An 11,037-nucleotide genomic window follows, 5' to 3' on the forward strand; every position below is an offset into this window, starting at 1 on the left:
TCGCATGCCACTTCCCCTTGGGCATGATTTTGCTCGGCGACCAGGCTCAGCGCACATCGACCTCAGATGTCTCAGAGCGGTGTGTCCAAGCGGCTGTATAAGAATAGGTAATAGGTTTATTCCATGCTGAAAAAAAGAAGAAAGAGAACACAATGTTTCGGCCGTGGAGTCTTCTTCATGTGTGAGAGAGACAGGACAGTAGGCAAAGGTAAAGTAGCGGGAGAACAAAGGTTTGAGGGTGGGTACCCACCTGTATAAGAATAGTGTTCTGCCGGTGCTGTGGTAAAGCTGGTTAAAACACCTGTTTCATAAAGAGGAGATCCTGGATCCGAATGCCAGCGGTACCTTTTTTCCTGTCTTGTTTTACAGAACATGTAATTTGGGACACTCAAAGAGGTCTTGATTTGGTTTTATGCGTTTATTAATTTCCTTTGCAGAACAACTTGTTTTTTTTAAATCATATAGCTTGCGAAAGATGAAATGCAAGCAAATTTTTTTGTTCACCAAAAGTATGTACAAGTATGTTGATTGTTGATTGATTGTATACAATGTATAATTTGAAATACATATTTTTCAGGTGTGAATGTGTATTTTCAGAATAAATTTCTAAACCAAATCATTGGGTTGATTTACTAGTTTCTACACCTGTAAAACCTATCTTTGATGTATAATAGACCTCTAAAGTTATCCGTATAATAGACCTCTAAAGTTATCCGGAACTCCTACCATATATGTATAATTGTCTTCTAAATTTATCCGTATAATAGAACTCTAACCATTTACGTATAATGAACATCTAATCATAGACGTATAATTGACGTATAACAATAGACGTATATTAGAATTTCATTCTAGACGAATTGCGGACCACATTTAGACGTTTAAGGTATGCGTTTAATAGACGTATATTATACGTCTTTTGCCCACTGGGTACAACGAAAAAAACACAACAACAATACAATTGTATAACAAAAGAAAGACAGAGACAACAGCCGATGTGCAAAAAACAACAATAGGCAGTGTGCAAAATAACAAAAAGGTAACAGGTTATGTGCAAAAACATGCATCAAAAGAATGAAATAAAGGGATAGAAATGATGGGGAGTGAGCTTTTGACATGTATGGTAGAGGCAGATTTTCAATGTGTGTTTGGGTTTTTGGTAAGAAAGAAGGCACTGTGAGGTTCAGATCATAGGTGAGAGGTGAGGAGAGAGTGAGAGAGGCTGGGAGTTCAATAGTTTGATAGTGCGGGGGTAAAAACTGTTTCTGAGTCTGGTAGTCCGGACCCGAATGCTCCGGTACCGTTTTCCATGTCATGCTAAACGCCACAAATTGTGTTAGTCCAGTAGTATCAATCGTCCTAAAGTTACGGAAAATCGAATGCGACTGGTGTAATCAGCACACATTTTTTCAGAATAGTCGAGCTGTTTAAAACAGCAAATTCACAGCTTCGTGTCTTTTAAGCTTTGTGTTTCACTCTCCAAATAGAGGCACGGGTTCAAATCCCACTCCCGACAATCAGGCGTTTTACCCTCTTTGTGAGTTCGAGCCTCACCTGGAGCAGTATAGCCTGTCTTTAGCTACTGAAAGCAACTGTCGAGTTTAGATACTCTTAGGTATTTGACGGAGATAAATTAACATCAAACGAACAAGGAAAGGTAAAGGTTTACTTCGAGTCACAATCAAAGAAGGCTCCACAGCTGAAACATTGTGTTTCCTTCTCTTTTCAGCATGGAATAAACCTACAGTACCTTATCAGGATGGCCGAGTGGTCTAAGGCGCCAGACTCAAGGACTCCTGTCTTTTCATCGCTTGGGTGTTCTGGGGTGAGTTTCCCGAAAACGATGAATCTTAGAGACGAACGAGCAACTTTACGATGTACGTAGGTAACATACAAGCTACTTTTTCGTGGGTTTCCCAAAACCCCTCGTAATCGATCATTTAACGAGCGAGTATAAAGTACTTCTTTGTTAACCCCGCCCCTGAAGTCGCTTAGCAAAAAGCATCAGAAGTCGATTGACAAACAATTGATTGACAATACTTTCATTATATGGTGTAATAAAATAAATGACTGACATGCTGTAAAAGAAAACCAAGTTTAACTGTGTGAACAGTGTATGCGTCCTGCACGACGTCTTTGATTTAAAGCAATATTTTTTGTCACGCTGCCATCGTTAGGAATCACAGTGTTTCAAGAGAAAATACTGTTGTTATTTAAAGTTGTTGGGTGTGTTGGAACTCCTTTTTAATTGGTCTTATTAACATGACATCTGGAAAAATTAACTACTAAGCTTGGCACGTGTCACTCAACAAATACAGGACCTATAATCAAATTTAAAAACAAGTAGGTCTAAGCTTTACCGTCAACAATCAAGACAGAACATAAAACGGCATTCGAACTTAAAATATTGTATGGACCGCGGGTTTCGGTACGGAATGGAACAGGCGTAGGACTCAGGGAATGGGGTTGAACAACACATTTAATAACTCGAATCGGGAAAGGTACACACACAGGGACAGGGGTTACAGCGCTGCACCTACACTAACATACACACACACGAAGGGAAGAGACTGTATCTCAGCCTCCGTCCCACTATATACAGTCCGGTAGTCCCCAGGTGCTGTTCTCAGCCCGCCCTGCGTGGCGCTACATTGTAATACATGTTACATGTTTCACGTTCTTTATGGAATTTAAATACAATTTAAACCCCACCCCAAAAGTACTAAAAGAGGGAGTATTATTAAAACATTTGATTTATGAATATGAAATTTACCCAAGATGACTAATAAATTCATAACTGTATAAATAAATGTTCTTTTTTCGAATTTCCTCTTCCATAGTACAACAAAATATCAAAATCCTTAATATAGAATCTTAGTATTCTATATTTCCAGAGAATTCCCATGATGTGAATTGAATGTGCTCTGTCTGGCGATCTCTGTCGCTAAGGTTGGCGCAAGAGGTAGCCAGTTTAAGAAGCACTTAGTGATTAACGAGTGGGTCGGGGAGCACGTAGATTACGAAGGATTATAACGTTCTACTTTAGTTACGATAGGTTTTAGGAAACACTCGTAAATCAACGATCGATCTTAAGAGCGAGTTTACGATGTTCTTAGCGCTACGATGCTTTCGGGAAACTCACCCCCTGGTCTCTGAATAGAAGCGTGGGTTCAAATCTCACTCTTGACAGCCGCTCCCTTTTCCCTCTCTTGCATTTGTCCCGTCTTCTTGTGCTCGCTAACAACGACAGGAAGAGGAAAACGGAGAAACCGATTTGTGGGCACCCGATGTGCAGGGAAATGCTTCGTGAACACTTACACGTTATTAGCAGAAAATCAAATGGGGTTCGATTTCTGCCTTAAAAACTGTTTGGGGTGCCTGTAATCGAGTAAAGATTTACGGCAAGGTATGCATTTAAAGGAGAAAGACCGAAATATAAATCCAGAAGAAGATTTCTTAAAACATATTGCTGTCCGTGCGGTTTCTCCTGTATTTAATTAATTGTGGCATTGTGAAATCAACCTGTAGCCCTACGGAATGCAGAGTGACAACGACAGGAGCAGAGAGGATTATATCAGAGCTCGAACAGAGAGTTCGAAAATATAGGCAGATCGAGTTATAGAACATTTGATTTAAACTTTCCTATCTGCTCGGCCTTACTGAAGTATTTGTAGCTGTATTTCATCTTCTGTCTATTTCTATACTTTACAGTAGATAGTGTTTAGCCAGAGAAGAGAGATACAAGCGCTATACCCCCACAGCAGCCGCCGATTCCGATAACCTTAACTAAAGCAGGAAGATCAGTTTCTGCTCGAGACAGTCGTTTTCTGAACTGTAAATCTCCAACACGGGCTGGAAACGCTGTGTGTCCGGACTCAGTGGTTATATAAGAAAAGACTCAGCGAGCTGCAGGCGCGGCTCATTGCTCTGCGCTCCCCGTGCTGAATGCGCGTGTCCTCCCTCATTCATTACCTTCATACACTCCTCTCAAACCACAGCAAACTCCCGGAATATTTCGGTGAACACATACTTTATTTCCGAGATCACAGGCAGAAACAATAAACACGATGAAAACAGGAAGGTATTATGATCGTAGGGGGAAATGCACACAAATAAATTTCCTAATATCCAATAAAATCTAGTCACGTTCTGATGCTATTCTGATTTATCTGAATAGTTTTGGCAGAGTTGTTACAGCAAAGAGACACATAAACTTTTTTTTATTTCATTCGAGCTGTAGTTTTGATTCAATTTGGAAAAACTGCACTCACCAGAAGCTGAAATGGGTCGTGTTTACATAATGCATAATGTAATAGCAACGTTTGGAGTTTAATCTTGCTACGAGTCCTTTCCTGTTATAGGAGGCGTTTTAGGACTTTTTTAGCTCAGATAAAGCTATCAATTCATCTTACATTTCTACTACATCAGTATTAGCAACGTTATCTTTACCTAGCACTAAATGTAGCTTTAAATAAGAGTACATTTTAAAACATATGTAAAAATAAATGCTATTCCATATATTGTAACTTTGTGGTATTTAGAATGTTTATCTGAGGATGCAAGGGAAAGTATTATACCTTGCGAAACATCCAAGACAAAGGTAAAAGAGGCTCATATTTTAATAAAATTTTCGATCAAAAGAAAACCACAATCTGTATTATATCATCGTCAATATCCCAAGACGTTCAGTTGAAAGATTTGAAGAAACTCTCCAAGAAGCAACTGCAGTAGCAGAGTTTTGTTTTGAACCGATGTTTGCAGCTCAAAAGTCCTCGTAAGAAGCAAAGACAGGGATGTTTTGAGTGTCACCATGATCCTCTTCTCAATCCAAAAGAAAGGTTTTATATGGTACTGATCCCACTAGAAAAAGAGTCAATTTCCACCTGCACTGATGTCCCTCCAAACGTTTTGTAAGACCTCTGGAAGATTATACAGTAGAATCCTGGTCCATTTCTTCTACTAAACGAGACTGTTAGTGAGTATTTTGATGTCGAACTGCGATTTATATAAACAGGAACTCTACACTACATTGGGCTACGCGTATGACAAAACGTGTGCGTTTGGAGTCGACCTTTCGATAGCTCAGTTGCTAGAGCGTAAAACTGTTTAAAAAAGCAGCGGACGATTGTTATGTAGCTGTTTTGAATCCGGCTCGAAGGATGGTGTTTTCTTGTTCCTTAATTAAAAAGTGAAAATAGCGAATTTGTCTTTCACTTTGACGTTCACCGAAAGCTCAGTAAACAGAGAAGCAGAATTCTCTTCACATCTAATTGTCTTGCTTTGGCCTTTAAAATGCGCTCTGTTGACTGTTCACATTTCCTAACACAATTAACCTGCGGAAAAAGTTCACTATCAGGAGTTTAGTTCAGTGGTAGTGCGCTCGTACTATATGAAGCTTCGTTTTCATTCGCCGGCGTCTCCACTCTGGATTCTCTTTAAACGCGATATCTTTCCTTCCTCGTGTGACTTCCTTCGTGTGTGAATTTCAGGGAGACACATAAACCCTTTGTCTGTTTTCAAGAGACATTTTTATAAAACCAGACAAAATGAAAGACGTAGTAATTAGACACACGTAAAAAACACGTGAATCTAATTGAGAAAATGCGGATCTGGACAATGTATTACTAGTAGCGGCTCTGAGCTCACTGTAGTGCAGTTGAGTAAGATGATAGTGGGGCCAGTGGCGCAATGGATAACGCGTCTGACTTCGGATCAAAAGATTGCAGGTTCGATTCCTGTCTGGCTCGTGAAGGTTTTACACCCGCTACTCAACACTCTTCCTAGTGTGTGCGGTCCTACACAACCTTACTATAGACTGGGTGAGTCTCCTGTTCCATCTCCAGTTCTTTCCGCACATAACGTCTGTTTCATCACCGTTATTGTAGGACCACAGCCACAGATATGAGAAGACATACTGTTCCGAACAACTGTCTTAAATAATCACGTTGAAAAAGTTGAAAATAAGTTTTTTTTTTCTTAAACATAACCTTACATTTGCCTGTAAAGTTCAAACTATTTTCTGTAGCCACAAATCCCCAATATTTCTGCCGTCTCCTGAGAAACACAAGTATAGAGTTAAAACACAATAAATAATGCCACAAATCTATTCAGTTAACACCCAGATGTGACAGAGGTGACTTGCACCCCCTTTAAATATGTATTTCCTAAATTTCAGTTCTCTTCCCTCCCCAAGATACCTGCAAATTCACTATCGCATATTAAAGGCTGTACATGCATTACCTGTAATACAGCTACTAATAAAAATATACATTCAAGTTAATTATTAATAAATAATACTATTATTCATAAAGACGTATTCATAAGATTCATCGTGAATAGTTGCGGTGTCTGGAAAGCAACTGTAGTTAAATATAGAAAAAAGAGTTGTAGTTATTGAGGCAATTTCAGGTAGAATGTAAGAACTAAAGTTAACTAGTCCCACAGTAATGCGGGGGGTCCTATCAATAGAAAAAAAAAATTGTAACACGAAAACACAACAACCACAAAACGAGAAGTCTTCAGGGAACCTAGGTAAATCCCTGTAGAGGACTAACAACTATAAAAACAAACAAACAAATGAAACAACTTCAAAAAATAAAGAAAAAGAACATTAAAAACATATCTGGGAAACAACAAAAACACAGAATCTAACTGCGAGAGCTTTTTCAAGTTTTCGGTACTCCATCGTGCTCCTCTCACCTAAGTAGATATCACTCAGGTCAGTTGGAGGTCCACAGCTGATGGTAACTTAAGTAAGTAGCTGTGTCAGCATGCATGGGCTGCAAAGGAATGAGGAAAGGTTTATTCCATGCTGAAATGAGAAGAAAACATAATGTTTTGGCTGTGGAGCCTTCTTTGGAATAAACCTTTACTTGTTTATTTAGACCAAATCTCCAGCAAATACCTAAAAGCACCTAAGCTCGTCAGTTGCTTTCGGTAGCTTAAGACACAGGCTACACTGCTTCAGGTGAGGTTCGAACTCAAACCCTCGGCATGACTCTGCTGTAGAAGTACCGCACGCTGACCGATTGCACAACTGGAGCTGTGTAACTCCTTCTCCTCATACAGACTTGAGCTGCAGAAACACAGGGCGAAAACTGGGTTTCGGTTGCAGATCCATCTCCACTTGGGGGAAAGGGACAGTAAAATAGCAAGGAAAATACAAGAGAAGAAACTGAAAGAATTGTGCTCACTGCAAACTAGGAAGGAAAGAGGTGGCTGGATACATAAAACAGCTCGGCGGATAATTTGTAACAACATTCTTTGGTGAATGGATTTCTCTTCAAGTTCCGCCGTGCAGTTTGAACGTTTGTTCTCCCAGATCAGTTGGTTATATGAGATCAGCTGATATAAATTAGGACTAATCAGAATCAATACAATTGATGTCTGGCAAAGGCAAATAACCTTTCTACATGATCTGGAATGTGACTGGTTAAATTTCAGCATAGTTACAACTTCCTTTATAAAGGGTGTGCACACTTATACAACCAAGGCATGGAAAGATTTTTTTTTAATTATTGTTCAAAGAAATGTTCCATTTTTTTCTTAAATGTTGTTGATTAAAAGATCTTATTAAATGTGAAAAAATCGGACTGTGAAAAGGTCAAAATGTTAGTGAAAAAATCAGTCATGTGAGGAAAGATGGATTGTGGGAGACCCTTGACTCTCCATGTCATGCTGTATTTCTCTCTCATTCTACTGGGAATGATGGTGCTGTCGCTTCTGGATAAAGTCTGTCAGTGGTCATTCCAGATGGGTCAGGTATGACTGCGCTTTGGCACAAGAAGAGACATGTGACTTGCGAGGACCCTGAGAGTGTCTTTTTTTCTAGAGCTTGGATAGCTCAGTTGGTAGAGCATCAGACTTTTAATCTGAGGGTCCAGGATTCAAGTCGTGCTTTTCTTAAATCTATTGTGAATGTCATTATAAATCGTCTTTTATCTTTCACTTTTCTAGCTGTACTGTGGTTATTTTAAATGTTCATCACTTGTATTTTCTCTAGTGTTTCCTTTCACAAACCGAAATTGTTCAAGGTGATCTTGTCACTCTACTCCACGTAGATAATCTAAATGAAATCACAGTAGAGTACAGGACACGCAGTGAGGAGGTCACGCAGTGAGTACTCTTGAATGCAACAAGAGGAAAGGCACACTGCACATCTGCGGAGCATCACGTCCGAGTTTACAGTGACATCAGAGATTGGAAACGATGTAGCTTTTTTATTAAAGGTTCAAGGAAACCTGAATATGTTTGCTAAGGTATTTCAGAATCACAGTCAAATCGAGTAAGATTGCTGCACAGATCTGCAGTCTGCAATTAGAATACTATTTGTGCGTTGTATAAAAAACTTTTTTAAAACAGGAGAGATACGTTTCGGAATGCGTCTTCCTGTAAAAATAAAATCACTTCAAGGGCACTATAAGCACCGTCTGAAGCCTGCTTCACAAAGGAACTATTTTCAAAGGACCAAAGAAGAAAATAGTTCACCAAGTAAGAGGAAGCATCTCAGAAAAAGGAGGTGGGGTTGCTTCTACATACTGTAACACCGTAAGATCAGACTACAAATGCCACTGTACAGAGTAACTTGCCAAGTGCTCTAAGGAGCTGGATTAAAGCTCCAGCCCCTTCGAGCGCATGAGTTGGAATCCCACTGCTGCCAAATATCTCCTTGTTAAGAATCACAGTTTTGTTGTTGTTGCCCCCATGTAATTGAATCAGTTTCAATAGAATTAATTTGAAAAGTAATAATCATATTTGTTCTGTTCCTCTTCTCATTGCAATTTGTACCGAAATATTTATTTCATTTTATTTTAAAAACGTGTTAGCCTTGATTGGAAGGAGGTGGCATTGCAGGCAAGGTAGCCAAATGTTAAGGCTTTTGTCTTGTAAACAGAAAGTCGGAGTTTCAAACCCTGTCCGTGCTTGTTTCACTTATCATGACGTTCCTTTATCTAAGTCTTTAAATGTCTTGCACTGTACGAATCTCTATAATAATAAGAAAATAACTTCATAATCCTTCTGTTGTCCTACCATAATCTGCACTGCTTTTGAATCGACAATGTTTGTCTCTCTTCACACCCAATTTATAAATGATCGTCTCAGTGTAAAAAGGAACGTGTGTTTGGTACAGCCCCCACTCCATGGTGTGATCACAAACAGATCAGGTGAGCTGTTAGTATAGGTTAGAAGTATCATTCGATGCCCTGAAAAACTGACTTAGGGACGCACAGACTGTGTTTTTTGAACAAGTACACAATAAAATATTTATTGGAACAAATCATTGCCTGCCTTCAAGACTGTCATGCTATGGCAGTTGTCCTCAAGCTTCAGAAAATTGGACACAATGGGTGCATTCAGCACAGTGCTTTCTAGTACTCGTCAGGATGGCTGAGTCTTGTCTTTCCATGTTGCTTATGTGCCCTGGTCTCTAAGTGGAGGTGGGGGTTCAAATATCACTCCCAATAGCTAGGGTTTTTTTCCCTGTCTTGCACTGTTCCAGTCTACTTGTACTCACTGACAATCACAATAGGAGGAAAATGTAGAAACTGCTTAGCAAGAACATAAAGGACAGGAAAATGCTTCCCAAACACATAAATGTCTTTAGCAGAAAGGAAAATTAGATAGGCTTCGATTTCTGCATTTATATAATCCAATATATAAGCAAACAGCACAAGGGGACTCTTCAGTCTACTCCTGTCCTACAGTAACACAGATTGAAACCAAGGTTGTTGCAGCTTCAAAGCAAAGCTCTTACCATTCTTACCAGCAAGATTTGTTTTTTCAAGGAAGGAAACACTAATGTAAAATATACTGTAAATAGACAGGAAGTATTATTAAGTTAAAATTATAATAATAATTGTTAAAATAATCAGTTTGTTCTCTCTTGCAGTAACTGATTATAATATTTGTTTGTGGTTTGGTGATTATTGAAAGCAGAACAATTGTCAGTAACGTTTGAAACATACAGGCATGTGTCTCCTGCAGTTACTGAAGATTTTTCAATGTATTTCTCTGTGTCCGCGTGCCTGGTGCATCTTTATTGGACAAAGTCTTTCTCCACTAAAAGAAGGAAAGAAAAATTTGATTATTGTTAGTTCATCAGTTGTTTTGATCAAATTATTATAATGCAGTGCCAGGTACAATTAAGGTATATTATGTACATGAACATCATGTCTGAGACAGTGATGCCAGCTGACTATCGCTGGAGGACAGTTCATCATGAGTGTGTAAGTAAGCATAATGAAGGAGAAGAGATCGGCCTCTGTGATGGAGTGTCCAGTGACACTAACTATCTGTCCTACTGTTCTCTCCTAATGTAGTGGGTGAATGTAAGGTTTCTTTCTTGTAAAATATAATCGAGTGCATTTTTGCTGCTGAAAATGAATCTTGTGCATTTCAATTCTGTGTTCATCTTCCGATATTGTCACCTAATTCTGTATGTCATTTCATCAGACTGCTACATTTGTAGGAGCTCAATTGCATTAGATTGCATAGTGATAGTATTTCTTGCTTTTTAAATACTTCAGTCAAAAATGTTGAGAAAGTGCTCCTGTTTTCACCATTCTAAGAACTGTGATGCAACAGAAATATTTACTCTCATAAAAGAAGTTGAGTTCTGTTACAGTCTTGAGTGACACAAACCTTCTCTTTTACTGCACTACACTTCTCCAGAGGCCAGTTCAGCACACAAGGATCCTCAGGCAAACAAATGCTATGATCGCTTGATAAAAGCCATTTCTCATCCTTTCTTTTAGTGTCAGTGCTACTATTGTATGCAAAGGAGGCAACTTGAAACTGAAAGATGTAATCGCCTTACAGAGAGTCTTCATGAAGTCGTGCGTCGGGTAGCGTTCCACTGTCAATTGACTGGGCTTGTGAAGAAACCAATCTCATTCAACGACCATACAAATTGCACACCTTAAGACACATGAAGATAAATGTGTGTGCTGATTGACACAAAAAATGTCACTTCACATTATCCGCAAAGCTGTTTTACTTGTCCAACCTCCTCTTCCTACTTTGCAGTAAGCACAATTC

At 39.1% G+C, this 11,037-nt stretch overlaps 1 non-coding gene across 1 annotated transcript; it reads left to right on the forward strand.

Annotated features, from left to right (window-relative positions):
• Nucleotides 1–5,674: 5,674 nt before the first annotated feature.
• trnar-ucg (transfer RNA arginine (anticodon UCG)) lies at nt 5,675–5,747 on the forward strand. Its single transcript has one exon. It is a non-coding gene; the product is annotated as a tRNA-Arg (tRNA).
• The last annotated feature ends 5,290 nt before the right edge of the window (nt 5,748–11,037 follow it).

The sequence above is a fragment of the Atractosteus spatula genome (assembly GCF_055471065.1).
Source record: "Atractosteus spatula isolate fAtrSpa1 chromosome 10 unlocalized genomic scaffold, fAtrSpa1.hap1 SUPER_10_unloc_10, whole genome shotgun sequence".
Classification (NCBI taxonomy): Eukaryota; Metazoa; Chordata; class Actinopteri; order Semionotiformes; family Lepisosteidae; genus Atractosteus; species Atractosteus spatula.